At 45.0% G+C, this 8,289-nt stretch overlaps 1 long non-coding RNA gene across 1 annotated transcript; it reads right to left on the reverse strand.

Annotated features, from left to right (window-relative positions):
• Nucleotides 1-2,037: 2,037 nt before the first annotated feature.
• Nucleotides 2,038-4,411, reverse strand: LOC124106851 (uncharacterized). The gene is made up of 2 exons (XR_009228672.1): nt 2,813-4,411; nt 2,038-2,389 (listed from the first exon to the last, which is right to left on the reverse strand). It is a non-coding gene; the product is annotated as an uncharacterized LOC124106851 (long non-coding RNA).
• Nucleotides 4,412-8,289: the final 3,878 nt, after the last annotated feature.

Here is an 8,289-nt window from a genome sequence, read left to right on the forward strand (position 1 = left end):
ATCTAACTTCTCATTTTACATATTAGTGAGTAAGTGAAAGACTGTGAAAATCCTCCAGGTCAAATAAGGTAATATCCAGCCCCTTCCTTATAAGGTTGTAAAAACTAAATGGGTTACCATATATAAATTGCTAAGAACACTGCGGGACACCTAGGGAAAGCCATTGAGCCTGGCATGGTGGCACACACCTGTAATCCCAGCTACTCTGGAGGCTGAGGCAGGAGGATTGCAAGTTCAAGGGCAATCTTCTAAATTTAGTGAGACCCTCAACAATTTAGTGAGACCCTGTCTAAAAATAAATAAATAAGGGCTGGAAATGTAGCTCACTGGTAGAGCACCCCTATATTGAATTCCCAGTGCTATAAAACATTGAAATCAGTGCCATTATTTACGGATAACTTTAGCTCCTGACAAGGTGTGCTAATTAGTTCTGTCTTGCCAGTTGGATGTGAAAGAAGTCCCTCAGATAGAGATTGCATATGTTTTTTTCTTTTGTGGTGCTGGACTAGATCTCAGGGCCTCATGCATTCTAAGCAAGCACTCTACCACTGAGTGACAGCCCCAGATCATAAAATCCCTCTCAGATTTTTTTGTTTATTTGTTTTGTTTTGTTTTTTGTTTGTTTGTTTTGTTTCATTATGTTTTGTTTGCAATGAAGCCTCATGTTGTTGCGCAGGCTGGTCTTGAATTCTGGTTTCAAGGGATCCTTGGGCCTCAGCCTCCTGAGTGCAGAACTACAGGCATGCCATCACACCTGGCTCCCCTGTGTCTTATTCACTTTTATATCCCCAGTGCCTAGCCCAGCATGTAGCAGGTTCTCAGGAAATGGCTCATCTTTGCTGGGTGTCTTGTGCCCAATTCAACCTTTTTTTGTTCCCCATTCTGGACCTGGTCTAGTTCACCAGGCTTTGAGGGACACAGGGAACATGTCTGGCTCCTGTGGGATATGAGAGACCTTACTGATCATGACAGCTGTTCCACCCAGGTGTAGACTCCTTTTTTCTAGAAAAACCACCACCCTGCTACTTCAGCTACTCTTGGGTGGATGTGTTTCCAATTTCTCAACAAAGGCTGATGGGGGCCAGGAGGGAGCGAGCAGCTCCTTCTCAGCGCCAGGTCATCGTTGCCACAGGAATTCTTGGTCTGATATTGTCCTAGCTCTTGATTTTTTCAAGAGATGATAAATGCTTATGGCATGTCTAAATATTTGTGACAATGTCAAAAAGTTTAAAAACTATATGTCAAAATACACTCTATTGTCATGTATATCTAAAAAAACCAAATAATTAAAAAAAATTTAAGTCTAAAAACATTTTGCAGATCAAATGAACACATCGACACTAACTAGCATGAGTTAGTATCCTGTGGTTTAGTAGAAGTGGGTACCAACTCATGCCGCTGGACACATAGCACCTAATGCCCGGCAGGGGACCCTTTGTTAGGTTCACTAGTAAGAGGCTAGTTTGGAAGGCAGCTTGGTTCCATGCTTTGGGCCCTCATCCTGTCCTATGGCACACAGTCCCCTCCCTCAGCAAGTCCCATTCATTTCATTCAACCTTGTTCACAGCCTCATTTTTCTCCCACTCATTGGTTTGACAAGTATTTACATATTAAATAACCACAATGTGCCAGATTTTAACCATTGCAGGTATGACCTAAGTGCATACAACAGAGATGATTCCTGCCTTAAAGAACTTGCAACTTTTAATGTTAGGTTTCTCTAACTTCTGATTTTTAAATACTGGTGACTAAATAAAAACGTTTTAAAATCCTCTGTAAATAGATTTTAAAGAAACCTGAAATTGCAAAAATATTTGCTAAAATTTTAATTCATGAAAAAGATGAGAAGGTGAAGAGGTCCCATAGAAAAACCTACTGTAACCACACCTCAGTGCTAGCGACCATAAGATTGTAAAAAGTGGTATAGAAAAGAAAACACAAGGTTCCTTTTATCTAATTCAACATTTTCCATACTTATTCGTCCATAGAAATTTTTTCTTTCTGGAATATCAGTTTTTGATGAATAATAAAATAGAGTGACATTTTAAAATGAGAACATTTATTTAGCTCATGATCCTAAACATCATCAGTTGGGGCTGGGCTCAAGTGGATGGTTCTCATCTCAGCTGAACTCGCTCACAGGTCAGTGGATACCTGCCAGGCGGGCAGGGGTCTGGTGATTCAGGACAGCTTGCGTGGGAATGGTTCACCGCTGGTTCAACGCTAATGATTCTGGAGAAGTTGGGAGAGCACGTGGAAGGGTGCAAAAGCTCTTGAGACACCAACTTGGGCTGGCACAGGTGCTCGTCCTGCTGCATTCTAGTTATCGAAGCAAACCTGAAGCCCAGTCCAGGAAGGAGAAACAGACTCCGCCCCTTGGTCGGAGAACCTGCAAAGTCACATTGCAAAGGACGAGACACAGGAAGGGGTGAGGGATGATGGCCATGCTTGCACTTCAGTGTCCCATGCAACACCTGTGAAAAAGCCTCAGTGTTCTATGAAACACATTTTGGGAAACTTTAGTGTGCTTCTTGTTTTTGAAGCTGGGGATCCAACCCAGGCCCTTGTACATGTGAGACAAGGGCTCTACCACTGAGCTAACCCCCTGACCTCCTCATTTTTGAGTGAATTTTTGATATATAACTAAACTACTTAAGACTAGTAATTTTCAACCACACTCTAGTAACAGCTTAGGTATTCTCCCACCATATCTGTTCCACATAGAAGTTTAACCTGTGCACAAAAAGAACATATAGTCATCAATTCTTTTCCACTTTAGAAAACCTTGGATGCTGGGCACAGTGATGCACACCTTCAATGCACTCAGTGACTCAGGAAGATCACAATTTGGAGGCCAGCCTCAGCAACTTGGTGGGACCCTGTCTCAAAATAAAAAATAAAAGGGCTGAGGATGTAGCTCAGTGGTAAGGGCCCCCTGGGCTCACTCCCAAGTACCAAAAAGCAAAAACAAAAAACTTGGTCTAGCTGACAGTATTTCAAATGAGTAGAAAAGGAAGGAAAGATGAAGCATAAGAAACATAAGGACTGGGATATTATTAAGACTTAAAAAATAAAGAAATTCTGCCATTAGCAATGCCATAGCATAGATGAGACTGGAGGACATTAATTCAAGGGAAACGAGCCAAGCACAGGAAAACAAATAGTATATGATGTCACTCATGTGGGAAAGGAAGGAAGGAAGGGAGGGAAGAAAGAAAGGAGGAGAAAATGGTGTATGAGGTAAAGAATGTTAGTCTGTGATTATTTCCCAACTTGTGTGTATATCAAGATATCAAGTTGTACTGTACTCCTTAAACATGATTTTCATTTGTCAATGCACTTCAATAAAAGTAAAAATAAAAAAATAAACAAACACTTGTTTTCACCTGTGGCTATTTTTTAAAACAATATAAAAATGTTTAATGCAGTTCAGTTTCATTTTTATATCATTTTAAAAATTGTTATATGCAAACTTAGTACACGTTCTAAGAAAATATAATGTATTCAGGAGCTGGGGAAGCAAAGTAATACTTATTAACTGCTAAATATGTGCAATCTCCAGCTACCATCTCCTTTGATCCTCCATAACTATGAGCAGGAGATATCATCGCCCCGATTTTACCAAGGAGGAAGCAAGACCAAAGACCAAGCCCAGGATAGCAGTGCTTCTCCATGGCAGATGGCTGGGAGTCTGTTGCACCAGCCACACACCCACCACAACGAAGGCCATATTGTCTAGGGAAGGGTGAAGCCCCAGTGGTGTGTTCTGCTGTCCACAGTTGACCATATTGATATCCAAAAGCAAGCCTGACCCTCCTTGGGGGAAGATTTACTCCCCTGTCCTGTGGGCAGCCGCTTTGGCTGTACAACTAGATTTTGCCAGAGAAACGTGAACAGAACCCTGTGTGCTTTTACCAAGCTTGAAGAGCCAGCTCAGAACCCGCCATATGCTCTTTTCCGTTCACTCCAAGTGATGCACCATTCCAGGTTGGGACTGACCCATCAGTCTGGAGCCCTGAGTGAAGCCCCCACAGGGGACATGAAGCTGGAGTGCAAGGTAAGACTTTTATATCATTGGTCACTGCACTGGGCCATTGGTCACTGCAGCATGATCTTGCCAATTCAGGGCTCTGAATTCCAGGGGCAGATCCACTGCCCAACGTTTTTATTCTATCTTTTTAAGTGCATGATAAATACTAGAGCAGGCAGTGTCTGTGGTGAGCACAAGTAGAGTTGAATCCTGCCCTTGCTACGTGCCTGTGTTGGTAAAATTGGGAACAATAGTGCCTGGTGCAGACACATTTGAGGTTATGTCTAATGAGCGAAGCAGAGGCCCTCACTCTGCTGCTGGGACTCCACAAACACCCCAACCTTTCTCTCTCTTCTTCCAATTCACACCACCCTTCCCCACTCCCTGGGAGACCTGTCCTTCCCTGGGGACCTGTGCTCAGGCCACCCTGCCTCCCTCTGTTGTTCCTCTCTATCTCCAACATCCAGACCCCCATCTTCCCAAACCCACCTCCCCTGCCCCTGCCCCAGCCTTACTCCAGTCTGACACAAGAGAGCCTCAACCTCTTTCCCTGCATCTGTAACCATCAGTGAAAATGCTGAGCACAGCTGGATTTTGAAAGCCAGTGGTTAATTGCGGGGAGCTGAGGGTGACCCAATGGCACTTTTAAGTATTTGGAGTGTGAAATAATGAAGATGCTGGTGAGCAGAGCAACTGGAAATCAGCAAACAGCCCCCAAAACAGCTTCCAAGGCTCTGAGGAAAGTACTCGTCTCTCCCCAGCTGGTGAGGACTGTGCTCCAGCCGAGCTGGGAAGCAGACAAGAGCCAGAGGCCACCCCAGAGAGATGTACAGCAGGGAGACTATGTCCTCAGACCTGCAGAGGGTTTGATAACTCCCCTGTTACCATGACAGCTGGGCTCACAAAAGATAACAAAGGAAACAAACAGCAAAGTCTTTAATGAAGTGATGAGCTCGAGAGCCTTGGTCTCCTGTTACCCCGACAGTGTCCCTTGGCCCCCATGGCAGGGAGTGAGGGACCCACTAACACCTCTCAGTAAAGGACAGACCTGACCGTGCTATGAGTGGAGAGGGCACCTGACCCGACATGGAGTAACCTCAGCTCCAGCTCAGAGCTCTGAAAATCATGAGAACAGTTAATCCATGCCAACAACCAGCACTTTCTCTGCCCAGCCCACAAATCCAGACAAATTCTCAAACAAATACCTAAGGAGACCACTCTGTGGCCATCTTGTGGTGCCTGGGCTTATCTATGCTGAGAGAAATCTTATGAAAAGTCTTCAGTCAAATGCAATATTTCTTTGAAGTGCTTACTCTGTACCAGCACCAGGAACAAGGCAATAAAAAATCTAGGGCCCCCCCCCCTCATTCAAAGAGTTTATAGTCAAAGGGCAGAAATGCAAACAAGCAATGTTACCAGTGAGGTACACGTAGCGTTCTGGAAGTTGGGGAGGGATGACAGGTGCTCAGTAAATATTTAAATGAATTTGCTGGTTCTGAAAATGATCAATAAATGACATGAACACACCAGACACTTCGCTAGCCCAGGACATTTGCCCTCACCCTTTCTCCGTCTGGAACACTCTTCCCCAGACAGTCTTATATAGATTTCCTGCTGCTGCTGAAACAAATTACCACAGCTTTAGAGGCTTCAAATAACACAGAGGTTACAGTTCTGGAATCCAAAACCTAAACCCGAGGTGTTGGCAAGAACCCGCTTGCCTGCCCTCCTCCTCTCCTAGAGCACCCAGCACCCAGGTTCCTCACACCACTGCAGCTTCTTGCTTTGTGTGTCACCTGTCCCGCTACCTTCTTGCCTCCCTGTGAGGACCTTTGTGATGACAGGCCCACCAGGATAATCTCTCCATCCCAAATCAGTAATCACTTCTACAGAGTTCCTTTTACCACATAATGTCCCAGGTTGGGGGCGGGGTTAGGATATGGATATATTTGAGGGGTCATTATTCATAACGAGGACAACCCTCCTGGCTACTGTTCTTAAATTCTCTGCTTGGACATTTTGTCTCTCTGAGCCTTTCTCAGCCAAGCTAGAATAAATTAGGCATACCAACCATTCCTTTGATACCCTCTACCTTCTTTACCTTGTTTTATTTTTCACCATTTTTTAAAAATCCCCATCAGAAATACAAATACTATGCATTTGCTCATTTATTTATGTATAGTTTCCCCTCTCCATGTGTTGACCCATTACCAAAGCCCAGAACAGGATCTGGCACTTAGTAAGAGCTTAATAAATATTTGTTATTTTAAATAAACAAAATAATTCAATATATAGATGGGATGGCATCAAAGGTGAGAATTCAGCCAGATTTTTATCTGGGCTAATTCTGAAAAAAAAAAGGGGGGGGGTGGCAAGAAAGAAAAAGGGGTAAGGAGAGCTCCAAGAGAAGAAAAGACATGAACAAGACAAGAAGGCCCGTTAGTTCTAGAAACAGAACAAGTCTGGGAAGAGTCTGAGAAGGCGCTGTTGGTTGTCTGACCAGCATCCATTCCCTCATTTCTCTGCTAATAGAAGCCAATTCTGAGCATATGTCCACCATCCCCATATGCACACACCCCATGATTTGACCCCACACTCTATCACGTAGGCACTGACCCTGTGGGCCAAATTTCCTAGGCTCCCATGTCAACCATTCGTTTGGCCCATAGGAATTCTGATGGGAGATGCTAGGAAGTCTTATGAACTGAACTGTGTCCCCCAAATTCTCATGTTGAACCCCTAACCCCCTATGACTGTATTTAGAGATAGGGTCTTTGAAGAGGTACCTAAGTTTAAATGAGGTCATAAGAGTGAGGCCCTGATCTGATAGGACTGGTGTCCTTATTAAAAACAACTAGAGTGCTCTCTCCTTCCCCTTTCTCCTCCCTCTCTCTGAAAATGCACAGAGGAGAGGTCTTGTGAGGATTCAGCCAGAAGGCACCTGTCTAGGAGCCACAAGGAGAATCCTCACCTGGAATCAATCCTGTGGGATTGGGATTGGGACTCCAGCCTCCAAAACTGTGAGAAAATAAATTTCTGCCTTGACACCCACCAGCCTGTGGTGCGATGTTATGATAGCCCACGCTGACAAATTCAGGCAGGTGATAGAAAGAAAAAGCCAGGATACTTCTCACCTTCATCCTTGACCCTGGCAGCCATGTCTGGCCCATGGTTCCTGATCCTGCGGGTGGAACCATGAAGGCCCTGCTTGTGCCACATGACCAGGGCCCCACCCTAGGATGTTGTCCTGACGCCTATGCCTCTCTGCTTGCTGACCCCTGGGTAGCTGAAGCATCCCTTATTGGCTTCACATTACCTGTGTGGTCAGTTTCCTACCTTTGATCCCTCTCTTTAAGAACTGGCAGTGGTTTGGAATTTCTGGCTGGATGCTGCCTGACACCTCACACCTAAGTGTGAGGGAAGCAGCAGCAAGGAGGCTACATGGGATGCAGCTGCAGGCCACCAACTCTTCCCACCCATTGACCATCAAACCACAGTGTGAATCACATCCAGAGGGCTGGGGAGAGGGGACATTCCTGCAGCACTATTAGCAGGAGGAGGTGCACTTTCAGGGCTCCGTTTTAGAAAGAAGTCACAAAAAACATCTACCTGCAGCACCTGGAGAACTGGAGCATCCATTTCCCACGTGGTTTCTCAAATGCTGTGTAGACACAGCTTCAGACTCTTTTCCCAAAAGGAATGGCAGTGGGAAGGGAGGAGAGACAAGGTGAACAGGTGGGAACTGGCCCTCCCACACCCTCTCTGGATCTGAGTACTTTGGTTCCTAAGCTATGTCTAAATCAGAATTTATAAGGGTCTTGGTGCTTCAGTGGAAAATGTAGTGCTCCCACCTCCACCCATTCCTCCCCTTGCAAACCTGGATTCTGGCCCTTAAAATCTAAGAACAGTAGGGGCTGACAAAATGCAAACCAGAAACACCCCAGTCAGCACTCACATTATAGGATTTATCGGTTCCGTATAAGGGTGTCATATGGGTGCTACAGCGAATGCCAGCTGGTAGCTATAACTCAAAGGGCCAGCCTCTGGGTCTGCACCATCAGTCATGTGGAGCGTGCAGAAGCCTATTCATTCCTTGTCATCTTTCGGCAAAACTTCTCTGTCTCTTTTAGTTGATTTACTTTCCTCCCTTTTCACTCTTCTCTTTCTTTTTCATTCTTCTTTTCAAATATTCTTGGAAACCCTTTGCTGCCAATCACTGTCAGCGGCCATTCAGGGCTGAGCAGAGCAGCAGCAGATGC

The sequence above is a fragment of the Marmota monax genome, unplaced genomic scaffold, assembly GCF_021218885.2.
Source record: "Marmota monax isolate L192 unplaced genomic scaffold, Marmota_monax_Labrador192_F-V1.1 WCK01_AAM20220418_F8-fsc00003, whole genome shotgun sequence".
Classification (NCBI taxonomy): Eukaryota; Metazoa; Chordata; class Mammalia; order Rodentia; family Sciuridae; genus Marmota; species Marmota monax.